The sequence below is a fragment of the Meles meles genome, chromosome 12 (assembly GCF_922984935.1).
Source record: "Meles meles chromosome 12, mMelMel3.1 paternal haplotype, whole genome shotgun sequence".
In the NCBI taxonomy this organism is placed as follows: domain Eukaryota; kingdom Metazoa; phylum Chordata; class Mammalia; order Carnivora; family Mustelidae; genus Meles; species Meles meles.
Genome location: NC_060077.1, coordinates 21,084,780 through 21,104,516, shown reverse-complemented (window position 1 = coordinate 21,104,516; position 19,737 = coordinate 21,084,780).

Below are 19,737 nucleotides of genomic sequence, written 5' to 3'. Positions count from 1 at the left end.
TCCTTCGGCTTGAGGCCTCCGTACTCCGCCGCCCGCCCTCCCCGCCCGTCCAGCGCGTACTCCCCTCTCCTTTCCCCGGCGACCGGGTGGTCCCGACGCGAGAGACAGGTACCCTGGGGACAAGTGTGCGTAGGAGCGCGCAGAGTTGAGACGGGTCCGGTGAGAGGGGCCGTGGGGGGCGGTCGCTCCGGTGCTCAGCGCCCACCCGAGCTCCGCGGGCAGCCAGGCCTGGCCCTTCGGCCGGGAGACGGGGTCAGCAAGACGCGGAGCCGCTCCTGGAGCGGGGGAGTGGGGTTAGGGCGGACCGAGGAGAGGTCACCTGGCTGAGCGCTGCTGGGGGGCCGTGGTGGGCGTCGCGCACCGACCGGTACTTTGTGCAGGCTCTTCTTGGTCTGTCTCTTAATGGGCGGCAGCTCCCCGCCGGGATCTCTGTTCTATAAGACAAGCCCTAAATTAAAAGGGACTTGAAATTCATGAACCTTATTTGGGCCACAAGTCAAAGAAATTGCTTGAAAAAAATCTAATGAGATATAAGAAAAGTTTGAACACTGCCTATATATTTATTAAGCAGTTCCTCCTGATTCTGTGGGTATGACTATATCCTGTTTATGATTTTTTTTTTTTTTTTAAGTTTTTGCTCAGAGAGAAATTCTGGGGTGCCTGGCTGGCTCAGTCTATACAGCATGCAACTCTGGGTGTCTAGGTGGAGTTCAAGCCCCACGTGGGGTATAGAGCTTACGGGAGGTGAGGTGAGATGAGGTGAGGGGGAAAGAAAAAAAGAGGGAAGGAAGGAAGGCAGGAAAGAAGAGGGAGGGAGGAAGGAAGAGAAGGAAAGAAGAAAGAAAGGAGCCAGAAAAAATACTTCTACAAAGATAAATGATGAAATGTTTACAAATAATAGAGCATCCCCAGATCTGCTTCAAAATGCAGTGGGTACAAGAGTGCTCATTAGCTGTTACATTATAGTAACAGTAGTTTTTCTGCTTGAAATTCTTGCAAATGTTCTTCAAGCCCTGTGTGCATAGGATACTATGCTATTACTTTGCTACACAGTCTATTGAAGTTAGTATTTTACTTGGGCCTTTTTCAGTGTTCAGAATTAAAATTGTAATCTTTTTTCCTTGTACTGTCTAGAGGCTCGCATATGTGGGGCCGCCATGGGGTGGAAGCCGGTGGCCCTGGCGGTGAAAGGAATTTCCCCAGGAGGAACAAAGGAGATACAAGTTTATTGAACCCACCGCAGGGGTTGCGGGAGTGGTGGCTGGACAGCAGAGGAGAGACCAAAGCAAGGCAGTGGGTGGGGCTGTTTTTTTTAAGGGGGAAGGTGAGAAAGTAGGGAGAGGTGTGGCATTTTGCTTTTTTTGGTTACTACCCGGTAGTAAGTAGCCCATTGGTCGGCTGTTTTTTTTTGTTTTTTTTTTAAGATTTATTTATTTGACAGAGAGAGATCACAAGTAGGCAGAGAGGCAGGTAGAGAGAGAGGAGTAAGCAGGCTCCCCGCTGAGCAGAGAGCCCGATGCGGGGCTCGATCCCAGGACCCTGAGATCATGACCTGAGCTAAAGGCAGAGGCTTAACCCACTGAGCCACCCAGGTGCCCCTGGTCGGCTGTTTTAAAGTGGGTCACCTGATGGGCAGGTCGCTGTGGGCCCTTTGCACATCCCATGCTCCAGTCTCTTTGCCTAAAAGTGGCCTCTATGCTGTCTTTGCAGTACGGTCTTCTGTACCATAGGAAAATTTTGCAAGTCTCATGAGTAATTTGGGAAGCATAGATTTTTTTTTCCCTCCTATTTTGTAAAGTAGTTTTTCCATTGTGAGTTTCAGACCCAAACTCTCTAGGGGTAGATATTTGATTTCTGATTCTTTTATTTTTTTTTTTAATGGTTGTTGATGGATTTAAGTTTTATAGTTCTTACTGAGTCAATTTGGATACTTAAGGTTTTCTAGAAAATTGTTCTCTGAATTTTCAAGTTTGGTAGCATAAAGTTGTTCATACTAATCTTTTATAGTAATTTTTGAAGATTTAAAAAATCATGCCTTTTTAGTGATATTTTAAAATCATTGCTGTATTTGTAACCATTTTTTTCTTTATTGAGCTTAAGTCCAAGACAGGGTCATTGATCTGCTTGCTGATGGTGTGGGACCCTCCAGCAGAGTTATTGGTACCATCTTCCTTCCCTGTGATGAGCTGCTCAGAGTGGAGAAGCTGCCAGTGTGAACTGCCATCAATGACTGGATTCCAGGTCTACAAACACTGCCCTGGGCTCACATGTGCCAGCACCTGTCTCACTGCAAAAGTGTTGAAGGAGTCATCTCCTCCCCCAGTGGTCTTGTCAGTTGGCATCTGATCATTGGGCCGGATGCCCTGTTCCAGGCAGTAGAGCTCCCAGCAGGTATTGCCAGTCTGAACACCAGCCTGGATGGAAATGAACTTACACATGGTTGCTGCTTTGTGGCTGCTGAGCAGATGGCGGAGAGGAAGAGGAAGGGTTGTTGCTTCTTACAGCTCCACTCTTAGGGGGTGGATGGAAGAACTTGCCTTTCCTTGGCATTTTAGGAAAGTGGGCAAAGCTGGGTAGAGAGGAAGCAGTGTTACCACTGAGAAGTCCTGCTCTACACCTGTTCCTGTGCTTGTGTATGTAACCTATTTGTCATCTGTTGCAACTTTTAGATTCATCAGTTTATTTTTGGTATTCAAAACTTTCATGTTAATATGTTTAGTTCGTCTTTCAAGAAATTGCCCATTTTAGGGTGCCTGGGTTGCTCAGTCGGTTAAGCATCTGCCTTCGTCTCAGGTCATGATCTCAGGATCCTGGGATGGAGCCCCACATTGGGCTCCTGCTTCTCCCTCTCACGATGCCCCTTTCCACCCGCACTCTTGCTCTCTCGCTCATGCTCTCTCAAGTAAATAAATAAAATCTTTAAAAAAAACATTGCCACATTGCCGATTTTGATGGGTCAGTCCTTACATATTTCACTACTTTAAAGAACTTTTTCTGTATTTGTTTGATTCTTTCTTCTGTTTTGTTTTGTTTTGTTTCTGGAAGTCTGAATTATCTGAGTTAAATTATTATTGAACCTTTGAAATTCATCATAAAATTTTCTTACCTGTTCTCTCTTGTTGCTTTTCTCTTTTGGGAGTTCTGCTTCCTGGAAGAGTTTCTAAGCTTTATCTTGAAATCTTTTTACCCTTTTTAAATTTTTTTGTTACTATTAAATTTCCTAAGACCACTTATTTTGTGATTTTGTATGTAAAAAAAGAAAAGCAGCCATAAATCCTATTAATGTTTTGGGACGCCTGGGTGGCTCAGTTGGTTAAGCGGCTGCCTTCGGCTCAGGTCATGATCCCAGCGTCCTGGGATCGAGTCCCATATCGGGCTCCTTGCTTGGCAGGGAGCCTGCTTCTCCCTCTGCCTACTTGTGATCTTTCTCTCTCTGTCTCTCTCTCTCTGACAAATAAATAAAATCTTTTTTTTTTAAATCCTATTAATGCTTTATGAATGAAATATCTCTCGATGATTTTTATTTTTTTTTAAGATTTTATTTACTTGACAAAGAGAGATACAGTGAGAGAGGGAACACAAGCCGGGGGAGTGAGACAGGGAGAAGCAGGCTTCGCACCAAGCAGGGATCCCAATGCGGGGCTCGATCCCAGGACCCTGGGATCCTGACCTGAGCTGAAGGCAGATGCTTAATCAGCTGAGCCACCCAAGTGCCCCAAGTTACTAGAAATTTATTTATTTTTTTTTTCAAAGATTTTATTTATTTATTTGACAGAGAGAGAGATCACAAGTAGGCAGAGAGGCAGGCAGAGAGAGAGGAGGAAGCAGGCTCCCTGCAGAGCAGAGAGCCCGATGCGGGACTCGATCCCAGAACCCTGAGATCATGACCTGAGCCGAAGGCAGCGGCTTAATCCACTGAGCACCCAGGCGCCCCTATTTATTTATTTTTTAAAGATTTTATTTATTTATTTGACAGACAGAGATCGCAAGTAGGCAGAAAGGCAGGCAGAGAGAGAGAGGAGGAAGCAGGCTCCCCACTGAGCAGAGAGCCTGATGCGGGGCTCGATCCCAAGACCCTGGGATCATGACCTGAGCCGAAGGCAGAGGCTTAACCCACTGAGCCACCCAGGCGCCCCCCAAGTTATAATGCATTTTTAAATATAGTAGGGCAGGGACGCCTGGGTGGCTCAGCAGGTTAAGCCGCTGCCTTCGGCTCGGGTCATGATCCCGGGATCCTGGGATCGAGTCCCGAATCGGGCTCCTTGCTCAGCAGGGAGCCTTCCTGTCTCTCCGCCTATGCCTGCCTCTCTGCCTGCTTGTGTACTTTCTCTCTCTCTTTTTGACAAATAAATAAATAAATAAAATCTTTAAAAATAGGGACACCTGGGTGGGTCAGTGGGTTAAAGCCTCTGCCTTTGGCTCCAGTCATGATCCCAGAGTCCTGGGATCGAGCCCCACATCAGGCTCTCTGCTCCGTGGGGAGCCTGCTTCCTCCTCTCTGTCTCTGCCTGCCTTTCTGCCTACTTGTGATCTCTGTCTGTCAAATAAAAATTTATATATATTTATTTATTTTATATATATATATATATATATATATATATATATATATATATATAGTAGGGCAGGGAGGAGGAAGATGGCAGTGGCGGAGGAGACCTAAATTTTGTCTGCTCCCAGGAATTCAGCTGGTTATTAAGCCATTCTGAACACCTACAAACTCAACAGGAGATTGAAGAAAATAGCAATTCTAAGAACAGAAAGGGGCCACTTTGTGGCAGGTAGGACTTGCGGAGAATTGAATCCTTGGTGATATTTAGGAAGATATACTGCTAGGGGAGGGGGTCTCCATCAGCCAGCTACAGCAAGTGATAGAGCAGCACAGAACTCTTCTAAGTCTGCTCCATGGAGGGACTGTTAGGGTCTGTGATCAAAGGAACGAGACTGACACAAAGCGAAAATCAAGCAAAGCTTGATTTCGCACCATGCATCAGAAACCAAACTGACCGGTAGGTGCCTGAGCCCCATGCATTAGAAATCAAACTGACCGGGAGGCGCCCGGGCCCCATGCATTAGAAACCAAACTGATCGGGAGGTGCCCGAGCCTTGCTGGGGGCCACCGCCTCCCTGGCCTGGGGTCCTTCCTGGAGGCTCCCTGCCCCACCCTCACTGTACCACAGGCTGCTCCCAGCAAGGCCGCTCCCTGGATGAGGCCGCAGCCAACGAGGCTCCCAGCAATGCCAAGCATCGAAAATCAAATCAATCAGTCGTCGCCGTCTCTTACAAAGAGGCGAAGACCCGGAGACCAACCCCGATTACTTCCCTTACCCAATTACTCCCACTACCCGACGACTCCCACTTCCCGATGATGACACTCCCGCAGCTTTGCTCCCTGGCGAGGCTGCTGCCCAGCTGGCAAGGCCGCTGCCCGGCGACGCTCATGATGCTCGGGCAGCGGTGCTCCCAGCGAGGCCACTCCCGATGACGAGGTTGCACTGCCGGCTCCTGAGAGGCTAGTCCCGGCGGCAGCACTGCTCGAGGTGGCGAGGCTGCTCGTGGCGACGTTGCTGGTGCTGCTGCTCAGGTTGGCGGGTCCGCTCGTGGCGGTGCTGCTGCGGCAGCTGCTACCAGCTACTCTGACTCCTCCTGCTATATATATATCTCTGCAGCCTCACAGACCAGCTTTTATAGAGGTGGTTGAGCCCCGCCCACACACAGGTGGCCAATGGGATTGCAATACACAGAGAAAACTGCACAGTCATGCTAGGTCTGCCACACACAGAAAAAAAACTGCTAGGTAACACAGAGGTGGCCAATTGAATTTCAATTTACCCTAGTAGATATATGTGCTCCCCACTGATTGGATGTCTTCACCTGGTCTGACCCGCCCTTGTATCTAGGCTTTGCAAGTAAGTTTCTCTGGGAGGGGTGGGGTCAATCTAAGTTCACTACGTAAACACAGAATGACTCCCTCCGGCCAACCAGGCCCTTACAGGACATTGCTCCAGTGGCTAAGCGGGTGGTGGAACCCTCTCTGGGAGAGTGTGGTGTCAGGAACCTCGGGGTCACAGAAAGACTGGGGGTGCCTAAGTGTACCAGACCCCCCAAGTATCAGAGCGGGGAAGCCGGCTGCAAAGACGGAGCTGAGCAGTGGGCTCTCATCTCAGGGTTGCCATAACTGTGATCCACAGCACAGTCAGGCCACTGCTCTTTGAGCAGGGGCCCCACAAGTGGCAGATCCGGGGAGACCCCTGCTTCCTCCAATGGGAGGAGTGGCAGGGGAGCACACTGCAGGAATCTGCTGGGTTTGGAGACCCCAAACGGGGTCGTATACCAGAGAAGAGACACTTGGTCACAGGCCAGGTTAGCACAGAGAGCGGCCGGAGACAAGGGAGATTGTCATGACTGACTAGTTTTCTCTGAGGGTGCACTAAGGAGTGGGGCCTCAGAGCTCACGGCCCCTCCAGGCCCAAGATTGGGCAGCCGCCATCTTCATTCCCATCCTCCAGAGCTCTACAGAAAGCTTTCAGGGAATAAAAGCTCCCAAGAGCAAACACAAGCATTTGACTTTGCCCAGCCCCTGGCAAGGGCAGTAAAATTCTACCTCAGTCAAAGACATTTGAGGATCTGGGCAACAGGCCCTTCCCTGAGATCAGCAAGAACATCCAGTTAAGACCAAGTTCACCCATCAATGTGAAATGCAAAACTCCAGCAGTAGGAGAATACAGCACATAGGATTCATGACTTTTCCCCCATGATTCTTTAGTATTTCAAGTTAAATTTGTTTAATTTTCTTTATTTTTTCTTTTTTTTTTTTTTTGAATTTTTCCCCTTTCCTATTTTAACTAACATCAATAGCTTTTTAAAAAATATTTTTTAATTTTCATTTTTAACAGTCATGTTCTATACCTTCATTGTATTTAACCTTATTTGGGGTGTGTGTGTGTGTGTGTGTGTGTGTGTGTATATATATATATATATATATATATATATGTAATTCATTCTTTTAAATTGTGGGGGGCGCATGGGTGTCTCAGTTGGTTAAGCAGCTGCCTTCAGTGTGGGTCATGATCCCAGGGTCCTGGGATCAGGTCCCACATCAGGTTCCCTACTCAGCGGAGAGGCTGTTTCTCCCTCTCCCTCTGCCTGCCTCTCTGACTACTTGTGTTCTATCTGTCTGTCAAATAAATAAATAATCTTTTAATAAATAAAATTGTGGGATTGGGGTGCCTGGGTGGCTCAGTGGGTTAAAGCCTCTGCCTTCGGCCCGGGGCATGATCCCAGGGTTCTGAGATTGAGCTCCGCATCAGGGTCTCTGCTCAGCAGGGAGCCTGCTTCCTCCTCTCTCTCTGCCTGCTTCTCTGCCTACTTGTGATCTCTCTCTCTCCAATAAATAAATAAAATCTTAAAAAATAAAATAAAATTGTGGGATACATTTTCTTTTAATAGATAAAATAGACACTAAATCTAGTGTATGACTTTGTTCTTGTCTCCTGCCAAAACACATTCTCTCCCCTTGTTTTAAATTTTTTTTCTTTTTCAACCAACTTCTTATGAATTCCTTCTTTAAAATCTTTTTAAATTTTCACCTTTACAGTCATAGTCCATCCTTTCATTGTACTTACACTTATTTTTTGTGTATATATATACTTTTTTTCTGTCCTTAAAATTTTGGGAGGCAGTTTCTTCTAACAGATCAAAATACACCCAAAATTTAGTGTGTGGCTCTGCTCTACTCACCAGCCTGATCATATTCTCTATTATTTTTTTTTCCTTTCTTTTCCCGCTGGTTGCAGGACTCTCCTGATTCACTTAGTGTATATTTTTCTGGGTCATTGTTATCCTATTAGCATTTTGTTCTCTCATCCACCTATTCTTCTCTGGACAAATGACAAAATGGAAAAACTCACCTCAAAAAAAAAGAGCAAGAGGCAGTACCACCTGCCAAGGATCTCACCCATATGGACATTAGTAAGATGTCAGAACTAGAGTTCAGAGCGACAATTCTAAAGATACTAGCTGGGCTTGAAAAAAGCATAGAAGATACTAGAGAATCCCTTTCTGGAGAAATAAGAGAACTAAAATCCAACAATGTCAAAATAAAAAAGGCTAATAATGAGGTACAATAAAAAATGGAGGCTCTCACTGCCACGGTAAGTCAGGCAGGAGAGAGAATTCTTCTGTGATACAGAAGACCAAATGATGGAGAGTAAGGAAGCTGAGAAAAAGAGAGACAACTACTGGACCATGAGGGGAAAGTTTGAGAGGTAAGTGATACCATAAGATGAAATAATATGAGAATAACTGGGATCCCAGAAGAAGAAAAAGGAGGGGGCAGAAGGTATATTGGAGCAAATTATACCTGAGAACTCCCTAATTTGGGGAAGAAAATAAGCATCAAAATCCAGGGGGCACAGAGAACCCCTTCAAAATCAATAAAAATAGGTCAACACCCCATCACCTAATAGTAAAATTTACAAGTCTCAGAGACCAGGGCGCCTGGGTGGTTCAGTGGGTTAAGTCTCTGCCTTCATCTCGGGTCGTGATCCCAGGGTTCTGGGATTGACCCCACATCGGGCTCTCTGCTCAGCAGGGAGCCTGCTTCCTCCTCTCTCTCTTTCTGCCTCTCTGCCTGCTTGTGATCTCCCTCTCTCTGTCAAATAAATTAAAAAAAAAATTACAAGTCTCAGAGACAGAGAAAACCCTGAAAGCAGCTCAGGATAAGAGGACTGTAACCTACAACAGCAGAAATATTAGACTGGCAGCAGACCTATCCACAGAGACCAATCCAATCAAGAAATGGGCAGAAGACATGAACAGATATTTTGGCAAAGAAGACATCCAAATGGCCAACAGACACATGAAAAAGTGCTCAGCATCACTCAGCATCAGGGAAATACAAATCAAAACCACAGTGACATCCCACCTCAAACCACTCAGAATAGTTGAAGTTAACAAGCAGGAAATGACAGATGTTGGCGAGGATGCAGAGAAAGGAGAGCCCTCCTACACTGTTGGTGGGAACGCAAGTTGGTGCAGCCACTCTGGAAAACAGTATGGAGGTTCCTCAAAAAGTCAAAAATAAGGGGGCGCCTGGGTGGCTCAGTGGGTTAAAGCCTCTGCCTTCGGCTCAGGTCATGATCCCAGGGTCCTGGGATCGAGCCCCACATCGGGCTCTCTGCTCAGCAGGGAGCCTGCTTCCTCCTCTATCTCTCTGCCTGCCTCTCTGCCTAGTTGTGATTTCTCTCTGTCAAATAAATTATATATTTTTTTAAAAGTCAAAAATGGGGACGCCTGGGTGGCTCAGTCAGTAAGTGTCTGCCTTCAGCTCAGGTCATGATCTCAGGATCCTGGGGTCGAGTTCCACATGGGGCCCCCTGCTCAGCAGGGAGTCTGTTTCTCCCTCTCCTTCTGCCCATCTTCACTGCTCATGCTCCCTTACTCTTGCTGTCAAATAAAGACAAAGAAATTTTTTTTAAAGTTGAAAACAGAGATACCCTATGACCCAGCAATTGCACTACTGGGTATTTGCCCTAAAGATACAAACGTAGTGATCCGAAGAGGCACGTGCACCCGAATGTTTATAGCAGCAATGTCCACAAGAGCCAAACTATGGAAAGAACCTAGATGTCCATCAGCAGATGAATGGGTAAAGAAGAAGTGGTATATATACACAATAGAATACTATGCAGCCATCAAGAGAAATGAAATCTTGCCATTTGTGACGACGTGGATGGAACTAGAGGGTATTATGCTTAGCAAAATAAGTCAGTCAGAGAAAGACAACTATCATATGATCTCCCTGATATGAGGAAGTGGAGATGCAATATGGGGGGTTTAGGGGATAGGAAAAGAATAAATGAAACAAGATGGGATTGGGAGGGAGACAAACCATAAAAGACTCTTAATCTCACAAAACAAACTGAGGGTTCCTGGGGGGAGGGGGGTTGGGAGAGGGTGGTGGGGTTATGGACATTGGGGAGGGAATGTGCTATGGTGAGTGCTGTGAAATGTGTAAACCTGGCGATTCACAGACCTGTAACCCTGGGCCTAAAAATACATTATATGTTTATAAAAGAATTTAAAAATTTAATTAAAAAACCCCAATTGAATATATAGAATAATGAAAATCCAATGCAATTCTAGTTAGTGAAAAATTGAAATATTTATAATATTTAATATTTCTATCCATAATCATAATGAATTCCTCCATTCAGATACTTTTTCCTGTTTGTCCCTACAGTTTTTAGTTTTTCTAATTAGTTCTGTAACTAGAAAAGAAATAAAACATAGGGAACTGAGAAACAAGTCCAGAATACAATTCTTTTTTTATTTTTTTTAAAGATATTTATTTATTTATTTGTCAGAGAGAGAGAGCGAGAGTGAACACAGGCAGACAGAGTGGCAGGTAGAGACAGAGAGAGAGAAGCAGACTCCCCACCGAGCACGGAGCCCGATGTGGGACTCGATCCCAGGACGCTGGGATCATGACCTGAGCCAAAAGCAGCCGCTCAACCAACTGAGCCAACCAGGCATCCCAAGAATACAATTCTTAGCCTAAAAAGCTTTAACCAGGGATGCCTGGGTGGCTCACTCAGTTAAAAGTCTGCCTTCAGCTTAAGTCATGATCCCAGGGTCCTGGGATGGAGTCACTCATTGGGCTCCTTGGGAAGCCTGCTTCTCTTTCTGCCTTCAGCTCTCCCTACTTGTAGTCTCTCTCTCTCTCTCTGACAAAAATAAATTAAATAAACAAATAAATAAATAAATAAATATTTAAAAGATTTAACCAGAAGACAAAGTAAGTTCCTTTTTGAAGAGGAAGCATAACTTTCTAATTTTCTCTCCTAATGAAAGAAGGGTATGGATGGTGGGGTGGGGTTGGGGGTTCCTTCACAAAGCCTTAATTGCCATGGACTCATTCAGCTTATTCGATAAATATTTGTTGAGTGTCTGCCATGTGCTACAATGTTCTAGGTACTTGGAATATAGCAATGAACAAATCAGATGGAAGTCTATTTCTGTATGGTTTACACTAAAGACCTATATGCTTCTGGTTTAAGGACATAGAATCTACCCGTCAAAGATATTTGTCTAGGGGTGCCTGGGTGGCTCGGTGGGTTAAAGACTCTGCCTTCGACTTAGATCATGATCCCAGGGTCCTGGGATCGAGCCCCACTTTGGGCTCTCTGCTGAGTGGAGAGCCTGCTTCCTCCTCTCTCTCTCTGCCTGCCTCTCTGCCTACTCGTGATCTGTCTGTCAAATAAATAAATAAAATCTTTTAAAAATATATTTGTCTGAATAAAATTCCCAAATCTGTGATTTTATCCATTAAAACTGAACTCTATTGTAGCATTGAGATAGAGGACTCACTTTTGAAGGTTATCATGTAATCTGCAAAAAGGAACACCTGTATAAAAATTAGCATAACGAATTATTGCATGATTTATTATGATCCTAAAGTCTCTAAACATTCGTTTTTTTTGTATTCACACTACATCTTTTTAAAATTTATATTAAAGCCTTTGCAAAAATTATATAGGAAAGCACTCTGACATCTTATTAACATTAAGAACTCACTCCCAAAGTTTGGATCATGGATCATGCTTTTTTGTTGATCCCATTCAAGTTTTAGATAGAATAAATTATCTTGAGGAAACATGTCCTCTGGAGAAGGAGATTGAATTGGAGGTAATAAAAGGAATACTTGTTTCAAATTCACATATCTACCTTTGACAACTCCAATAAAATTCCTAAGTAGCAGCTAAATCATCAGTGTTATTAATCATGTATGATGTTATTCAGGTAAACCCCAAGTTATATATAGGAAAGTAAGCATACATAGAATAATTATGTTTCACATGAAAATTACTTTTCCATTCCAAAAGTTAACTTAGAAAGTACCAAAGTAAAAAAAAAAAAAAAAGTACCAAAGTATGCACAAAATTTAATAATCAACCGTGACTCTTTGAACTGCTTCTCTTTAGCTTTAATATTTTTTCTTTTAATAATGTCTGGTCCTAGGGGTGCCTGGGTGGCTCACTGGGTTAAAGCCTCTGCCTTCGGCTCAGGTTGTGATCCTGGGATCAAACCCCCATTGGGCTCTCTGCTTTGGGGGAGCCTGCTGTGGGGGGGAGCCTGCTTCTCCCCCCTCCTCTGTCTGCCTCTCTGCCTATTTATGATCTCTGTCTGCCAAATAAATAAATAAAATCTTAAAAAAAAAAAAAAAGCCTGGTCCTTGGGGTCCCTGGGTGGCTCAGTCATTGAGCATATGCCATTGGCTCAGGTTGTGATCCCAGGGTCCTGAGATCAAATCCTAAGTAGGACTCCCTGCTTAGTGGGAAACCTGCTTCTTCCTCACCCACTCCCCCTCCTTGTGTTCCCTCTCTTGCTGTGTCTCTCTCTGTCAAATAAGTGAATAAAATCTTTAAAGAAAATAAATAATGTATGCTCCTTTCACACAGTGCTGAACAGTAATCTGCAGGAGAAGCTAGCATAAATAACCAAGATGACAGTGCCAGAAGGTGGCCAAGGATGACAATATTGTATGTGACTACAAATCCCTGTAAAGAGTTTAAGCTGGCCAAACCTTGCTGAGAGTAGTGGAGAGGGTCTACAATTTTTCTTTTCCTTGCCAACAACGGGGCTCTGTTTCCACCTTTCTTTTTTTTTTTAAGTGGGTTTATTTATTTGATGGACAGAAATCAGAAGTAGGCAGAGAGGCAGGCAGAGAGAGAGAGAGGGAAGCAGGCTCCCCGTTGAGCAGAGAGCCTGATGCAGGGCTCAATCCCAGGACCCTGAGACCATGACCTGAGCCAAAGGTAGAGACTTAACCCACTGAGCCACCCAGGTGCCCCTCACCTTTCTTCTTTTACCTGAACCTGCCTCTTTGGCTACAGGGGGAACACCCAGTGAAATGCATTCATGCCTTGATTAGATCAGAGGAAGAAGAAAAGAAATATCCTGATCTCTGTGCCCTATTGTGCAGGCAGATATCAATTTCAGACTCTTAAGATGGAAGCCACCAACCTACCCCTCATATGGGCTCTGCAAACACAGAATTCTGCCTGTTTATACATGATAAATACTGAGGAAAAAAGGTTAGTGGCCGAATTTCCAGCAACCTGGTTACAGGTACCTGTGACCATTAAAGATGTAGCTGTGGAGTTCACCCAGGAGGAGTGGATGATGCTTGATTCTGGTCAGAGAAGAATTTACGGAGATGTGAGCTTGGAAAACTATAAATCTTACCTCACTGGAATATCAGTTATGGGAGTTTATTATGATCTCCCTGTTGGGTCAAGAAGAGATAAGAACTATGAAAAGGATTATTCTCCAAGGTACCTATACAGACTGGGAAATTCAACTTAAAACCAAAAACTCAACTCCAAAGCAGAGTATTTTTAGGGAAAAATCATCCCGTGGAATGAAAATGGTAAGATTCATAATGGACAACTGGTCCTCCACATTAAGTAAAGACCAGGAATGTCATAAGATCAGAAAACAGCAAAAAAGATCCCAGGGCGAAATTTGAGGAAAGTGACCCAAAAGAAAACAGCATCTTAGAAGAGATTATTTGACCATCATGAATTAGAGGAAAACTCTAAACTTGGATCAAAACTTGTTTTTTCAAAGAGACTTTCCACCAGTAAACATTGCCATAAATGTTACTTAGATTTTGAGAATTTGAAACATAATTCAATCCCAAATAATTACAAGAGGAACATGTAAGTGGGAAGCTCTGTGTGAAAGTCATAAATATGTAGACCTCTGTGACATCTTGAAAAAACTCAGGCAGCACAAAAATATGCATGCTTCAAGCATGGTACACACTTCAAACATAATAATATGCTTCCTACTTATAACAATTTTCATATATGGAGAATTCCTATGAATGTAATAAAAGCAAGAATTTTTGTCATCATCCACCCCCTAGGCAATAGGAACAAACTCCTAATGGAGAGAAATGTCATAAATGTAGTCCATGTGGGAAAGCCTTCAGAAGACTTTGTAATCTAATTTTGCACAAGAAAAGTTGCATGGGTGAAAAGCAGTATGAATGTAAAGAATGTGAGAAAGTCTTCAACAATTCCTCAACCCGAAGGAGACATGTAAGAACTCACACTGGTGAGAAGCCGTATAAATGTAACCAATGTGGAAATGCTCTAGTCAAAAAACACCTCTTGCTCCAGTGAGAACTCATACGGGAGAGAAACGTTATGAGTGTAATCATTGTGGGAAATCCTTTGGCACAAGTTCTTACCTAATAGTGCACAGGAGAATACACACTGAGGAGAAACTCTATGACTGCAGTGACTGTGGAAAAGCCTTTACTACAAGCTCGCACCTTAAAGTTCACAAGAAAATACACACGTGAGAGAATCTCTACAAATGCAATGACCGTGAGAAAGTTCTTAGTGGACTCTCATCCCTTAAAATACTTGTGAGAATCCATACTGGAGAGAAACACCTTCAATGTAAGGAATGTAGGAAAACCCTCAGTGTTTCTTCTTCCCTTAGGAAACATGTGAGAACTCACACTGGGGAAATAAAATCCTATGAGTGTATTCAATGTGGAAAAGTCTTCAGCTGGAGTTCTTCACTGCAAGAGAAACTATAAATGTTATGAATGTGGAATTGATTTATTCATTGTCTTGAGGTGGACTCCAACTCATTATTTCAGGCTTTATCATCCAAAATAAGCATTTAAGACTATAGTCTTCTAAATACCTCTTGAACTATGTAACACATTTGGCCTATGTTTAATTCTAAATGTTGTATAAGATGTATGATGACTTTATGAGTGTATAGATGTTTAGAATTCTATGTTTTCAAAATAGTTAAAAGTTTGCAGTTATTTTCTTTTTTAAAAGAGACATTCATGGGCGCCTGGGTGGCTCAGTGGGTTAATGCCTCTGCCTTCGGCTCAGGTCATGATCTCAGGGTCCTGGGATCAAGTCCCGTGTCAGGCTCTCTGCTCAGCCAGGAGCCTGCTTCCTCCTCTCTCTCTGCCTGCCTCTCTGCCTACTTGTAAAAAAAAAAAAAAAAAAAAAAGAGAGAGAGAGAGAGAGAGAGAGAGACATTCATTGTAGGGCACCTGGGTGGTTCAGTGGGTTAATCCTCTGTCTTCAGCTCAGGTCATGGTCTCAGGGTCCTGGGCTCGAGCCCCACATCAGGCTCCCTGCTGAGCAGGGAGCCTGCTTTCCCCTCTTCCTCTGCCTGATTCTCTGACTACTTGTGATCTCTCTCTGTGTCAAATAAGTAAAATCTTTTTAAAAATTCATTTTAAAGACAGTGAGCAGGGGCCAAGGGGGAGAGGGAGAGAAAGAATCCCAAGCAGACTCCCCACTGAGTGTGGAGCCCAGTGCAGGTCTTGACCCCACAACCCCAAGATGACAGCCCAAGCCAAAATCAAGAGCCAGAGGCCCAACTGGCTGAGCCACCCGCCCAACTGGCTGAGCCACCCAGACACCCTCATTGTTATTGATTTCTAAATTAATTGCATCACGTTTAGAATATCTGGGGTATATGATATTACTTTATTGGTATATTCTTGGGAGCTGCTTTCTGGCCTGTTGTGGCAGGTATTGTTAGTAGGCAGTCAGACATCCAGCTCATCCTTCCCTGCTGACAATCCTATTTGGGCTCACAATAGCAATATGTCCAGTTACAAAACTCCTCTCAGTCTCCTTGAACCCAGCTGTATCCATAATCCTCATTCCTGATTAATCAAAAACAGTACCACTGGAAACAGACCTGTCTGGTTTTTTCTCTTTGCCTTTTGCAGTTTACCTTTCTGCCTTCCTCATTCTTTTCCCTTTGAGTTTTCCACTTCTAGAGCTGAAGGAGCCATCTGTGACCATAAGAATGACACCCATGGCCTAAGGAGGTAAAGAAGGAGATCCTGGTTCCTCAGCGACTCCTTAGATAGCTGTACTAGAACTGTACTGCTTGTGGGGCACCTGGGTGGCTCAGTGTGTTAAAGCCTCTGCCTTCAGCTCAGGTCATGATCTCAAGGTCCTGGGATCGAACTCCAAATGGGGCTCTCTGCTCAGCAGGGATCCTGCTTCCTCCTCTCTCTCTGCCTACTTGTGATCTCTGTCTGTCAAATAAATAAATAAGATCTGTAAAAAAAAAAAAAAAAAAAAAAAAAAAAAAAAAAAGAACTGTACTGCTTCTACCTGGATATTTTTGTGTGAGAAAAATCAGCTTATTGATGTTAAAAGCACATGCTTACAGTCTACACAGTAACCTTGTTTTTTTTTTTAAAGACCGAAGAGATATGCAGAGTAAATATTTTAGGTTGGACGCATGTGTTTGGAACATAGAAAAGGGAGGAATGAAAGAATGTTGACAGAGCACTTGTGCTTAGGCAACAAATAATGATGGGTCTAAAGTCACCAAAACCAAGTGATCAGAGAAGCAGGGAAATCCCAATATTTGAGTACTGGAAATCCGAAGAGTTTTCAGAGAGGGGAAGCTACCAGTTTTCGTTGCTGAAAGCAGCCATTGAGATTTTTCTACTTGGTCTTACAGATACTGACCAGCTCAGCTCTAATTTATTAAGAAACAAAACATAGAAGGAGGAACCTCTGATGGAAAAAAGAGGCAGTAGGTGCAGTTTTAGCCAGGATACCTTAATAGAGTTGTGAAGCACCCAGATAACTGGCTGACACGCTGCAGTTGTGGACCTGAGGAGGTGTCTAGGATGGACATGCAACTTTAGCAACATCAGTCCACAGACCACGATAGGTCTTGTGAAGGTGGCTAAGATTGCAGAGAGAAAATGGATGGTGGAAAAAGACAGTGTCTACCACTGACCACGAAGACCTGCTGTATTTAAAGGTTGACTTAAAAAAGGAATCTTATGGGGTGCCTGGATGGCTCAGTTGGTTAAGCTGCTGCCTTCGGCTCAGGTCATGATCCCAGGGTTCTGGGATCGAGCCCCACATCGGGCTCTTGCTCAGCAGGGAGCCTGCTTCCCCTCTCTCTCTCTGCCTGCTTCTCTGCCTACTTGTGATCTCTGTCTGTCAAATAAATAAACAAAATCTTTAAAAAAAATGGAATCTTAGTAGATGAGAGGAGAACAATAAAGATGAGTTTTGTCCAACCAAGACAAACTAGTGTCTCAAGAAGGAAGATTAAGGGGCGCCTGGGTGGCTCAGTGAGTTAAGCCTCTGCCTTCAGCTCAGGTCATGATCTCAGGGTCTGGTGATCAAGCCCTGCATCGGGCTCTCTGCTCAGCAGGGAGCCTGCTTCTCCCTCTCTTTCTCTGCCTGCCTCTTTGCCTACTGTGATCTCTGTCTGTCAAATAAATAAATAAAATCTTAAAAAAAAAAGACTCCACTAAAAACAAAAAACAACCTAAAAAACCAAACATATAAACAATCAAACAAAAAAACTACAGGCCAATATCATGAACATGGATGCAAAAGTTCTCAATAAAATACTAGCAAGCTGAAACCAACAGTACATTAAAAAAAAAAAAAAATCATTCACCACAATCAAGATGGGATTCTTCCTGGGTTGTAAGGGTGGTTCAACATTCCTGAATAAATGTGATCATGTGATTTCACATTAATGAAAGGATAACAACCATATGATCATATCAATAAATGCGGAAAAAGCATTTGATAAAGTACAGCATCCCACTTTTTCTATCTCCAGTGTTTTAAAGGCAAACTCTTTGAAAAGGACATTTGAAAAATATTGCTAAGGGGCATGGGCTCTTTTTAGACTTCATCTAGGGGCATCTGGTTGGCTCAGTCAGTGGAGCATGTGATTCCTGAGAATTGTGGGTTCAAGCCCCATGGTCGGTGTATAGATTAAAATAAAATATTAAAAATATTTTAATTTTTTTAAAATATTTTATTTATTTATTTATTTGACAGACAGAGATCACAAGTAGGTAGAGAGGCAGGCAGAGAGAGAGGGAGGAAGCAGGCTTCCTGCTGAGCAGAGAGCCCAATGTGGGGCTCGATCCCAGGACTCTGGGATCATCACCTGAGCGGAAGGCAGAGGCTTTAACCCACTGAGCCACCCAGGCGCCCCTAAAAATAAAATATTTTAAAAAGAAGTAGACTTGGGACACCTGGGTGGCTCAGTCAGTTAAGCCTCTTTTTCGCCTCAGGTCATGGTCCTGGGGTCCTGAAATCGAGTCCCATGTCAGGCTCCCTGTTCGGCACGGAGTCTACTTCTCCCTCTCCCTCTGCACCTCCCCTCTGTTCATACTCACTAGCTCACCCACTCCCTCCCCCTCTCTCAAATAAAATCTTAAGAAAAAGCCCTTCTTTTTTTTTTTTTTAAAGATTTTATTTATTTATTTGACAGAGAGATCACAAGCAGACAGAGAGGCAGGCAGAGAGAGAGAGAGGGAAGCAGGCTCACCGCCGAGCAGAGAGCCTGATGCGGGACTCGATCCCAGGACCCTGAGATCATGACCTGAGCCAAAGGCAGCGACTTAACCCACTGAGCCACCCAGGCGCCCCAAGAAAAAGCCCTTCTAAATTGACTTCTAGCTAAATTCAAAATATGAGGGGAAAAAACATGATGATAGGATAAGCAGGGGACCTGTGTTAGATAAGGAAGTCAAGAAAGGTCTCCGTGAGATGACATTTAAGTCAAAATCTGAAGGAAAGAAAGTAGTCCTCCACAGAGGACGAAGAATGACAGGACAGAAGAGCTTTCTAACGAGAACAGCAAAGCTCCAAGTCTTCTCTCAGACCTTGCCATATTTCTCTCTGCCCGTCTCAGTATTGTTGTTGTTCATTTGCCTCCCAGTTTACTTTTTTGTTCTGTGTTCAATTTGCTATTGTCTATGAAATTCTTAATCTCAGATACTGTGTCTTCAATTCTAGAATAGCCAGCCATTTGACTGTTTTTTCTAGATTCTAATTACTAGTTGAAGTCATCCAGTTTTCTTTATCTTCCATCTTCTCATGTATTTTAATGTATTAACCATATTTACATCAAAATCCTTGTCTAAAAACCTCAGTATCTAGGTCACTTCTGGGTGCACTTCTTCTGTTTGGTCTCTTACTACTCACCGGTGCACCTCAGAGATAGTGCAGGCTTGTTTCTAGACCACTGCAGTAGAGCCAAAATACCGCGATAGAGCACGTCAGATGAGTTTGGTTTCCACGTGCATGTAAGTGTGATGCCTTTACTACAGTCTATTAAGTGTATAATACAGTTATTTCCCCCCAAAAAATGTACATACCTTAGTTAAATACTTTCTTGCAAAAAAAGAAAAAGAAAAGAAAAAAAGGCAAGCTAACCATCATGTGGGCTTTCACCAAGTCCGTCCTTTTGCTGGGGGAGCGTCCTTGCCGCTGATGGCTGCTGACAGATCAGCCTGGTCTTTGGTGAAGGTTGGGGTTGCTGTGGCATTTTCTTAATAAAGATTAATTCATTAATTAATCTTCCTTTCTCTATAGCATATGATGCTGTTTGATAGCATTTTACCCACAGAATTTCTTTCAAAATTAGGAGTCAGTGTGCTCAACTCATCCCACCGCTTTACCAAGTTTATGTAATATTGTAAATTCTTTGTCATTCAACAGTCTTCACAGCATCTTCACCAAGAGCAGATTCCATCTCAGGAAACCACTTCTTTGTTCAACCATAAGAAGCAACTCATCTGTTAACATTTTATCATTAGATGGCAGCAGTTCAATATAATGCAAAAAATATAGGATTATGTGAAAATTCCCAAAACGTGATCGAGACATAAAATGAGCAAAT